This window comes from Protomyctophum parallelum, assembly GCF_964188405.1.
Source record: "Protomyctophum parallelum genome assembly, chromosome: 15".
Lineage (NCBI taxonomy): Eukaryota > Metazoa > Chordata > Actinopteri > Myctophiformes > Myctophidae > Protomyctophum > Protomyctophum parallelum.
The window spans coordinates 21,714,221-21,716,146 of NC_139710.1; the positions used below are offsets into that span (position 1 = coordinate 21,714,221).

At 41.7% G+C, this 1,926-nt stretch overlaps 1 pseudogene across 1 annotated transcript; it reads right to left on the reverse strand.

The window, feature by feature from the left end:
* Positions 1–545: 545 nt before the first annotated feature.
* LOC310871730 (signal recognition particle subunit SRP54-like) lies at positions 546–1,926 on the reverse strand (annotated as a pseudogene). The gene has a single exon. The product of its transcript is annotated as a signal recognition particle subunit SRP54-like (transcript).

A 1,926-nucleotide genomic window follows, 5' to 3' on the forward strand; every position in this document is an offset into this window, starting at 1 on the left:
GGGTATACACAATATTGTCGTGTGCCCTGTAATGAAGGGCACACATGAAATAAACACTGAGGAGAAAAGCTGTGTGCAGACGTTTATCTTTTCATCAAGTCAGAATAAAATATCATTATATCAGAGATATTAGGCCATTTTCTACACACAATCCATGGACCATTATATAAAATTCCAGTTGAGCAATAGTATTACCATTACATTGTCCTTCTGCCCCCTAACTGAACTGAACTGCTCTTCCTGGTAGTTAGGCTGGGCAAATACAGAGGAAGAATTTCTGGTAAAGTATAAGTACTGCAAATTTACAGTACTTTGACTACACACAAAATACAAATTAAAGTCTTATAGATTTCATCATCTCATCTCTCCTGTTAAAGATTATATTATGTTGTTGATTTTTCTTTAAAAGAGAGTCTGAGGTTTGTTTTACCCTCCTTTGAAAAATAATCAGAGACATTCACAAAACAATTGCGATGAGATCAAATCCTTTTCATTATTTCTTCACACATATCATATCATATCTGCTCTGCTGTGTGTAGGCGTGGTCATTTCATGCCTTTCAGGTTCCGTTTCATCATGGACTGGAGAACACCCATGCCACCAATTTGATGCAGGAGTCGTGGGTCCAACATCCTGGCCATCTTGTTCATGTCTATGCTGCCTTTGTTGAGTTTGACAAACTTGGAGTACTTAGTCAGTAACTCCTGAACATCACTGGTCGCAACCCCTGCCCCCAGAGCAACCCTCTGGATCCTGTTGGGCTGTTTGTTGAAGAGCTTAGAACCAGTCTTGTCATCCAACTCTTGGTCACTCATACTGTCCATGATGGTCATATATTTCTTCACTGCAATCTCATCATCATTTCCTTTGCTGTCAAAATTTGGAATAATTTGCAAAACCTGGTGAATTGAGCCGGACTCAATCAACATCTCACACTTTTCGTACATGTTCCATATAGTTGACTGACCAATGACCATGTGTCAGAATGTTCACGTCCAGTTTCAATTCTTCACATTTGTCGATCAGTCCTTCGATGTCTCCCATTCCCAGCAGTTTTTTGATGAAGGCTTGTGATTTAAAAGGCTCAAAATCATCTATGTGTTCCCCTGTTCCAATAAAGATGATTGAACTCTTAGTGGCAGCAACAGCACTGAGGGCCCCTCCTCCTTTAGCGTGTCCATCCAGTTTAGTAACGATGACTGAGGCCACGTCTACTTTATCTTTAAAAGCTTTCGCCTGAGATTCACAGGCCTGGCCAATAGATGCGTCCATCACATACACTATGTTGTCTGGTTGCACAGCGTTGGAAACTTGCAACATCTCTTCAAACAGAGATTCTTCTTGTTTGTGTCGTCCACTTGTGTCAACAATGATCTCAAAGTTCTCTGATTTAAACCTCTCTACTCCCTCTGCTGCAATGACAACCGGATCCACCTCTGAGTAACTTCCATAGAAAGGAATTCTGGCTTTTGTAGCATTCTGTCTCAACTGATCAAAGGCACCGGCACTGTAGGTGTCAGCACAGATCAAGCTCTTCCAGCCTTTTCTTTTGTAGAAGTATGCCATCTTAGAGCAGGTCGTAGTTTTCCCACTGCCCTGCAGACCAACAAACTTGATGACGTTGTTCTTCCTTTTAGTTGGATTCCAAGCATTCACGCCTGGATCGACCATCTGAACCAATTCTTTGAACACAGCACATTGGATCATCTTTTTCTTGTTCAGACCAGGAGGTATCTCTTCCAGGACAATGGCAGACTTGACATTCTCTCTTAGCCGTTTGACAAGTTTAATGTTGACATCAGCCTCTAACAAGGCAGCGCAAACCTCCTTCAACATGGAGTTTAACACATCCTCATTGATAACAATGGCATTACTTAGATACCTCAGTGCAGAGGTGATCTTCTGCCCCAGCTCGGCTAAAACCAT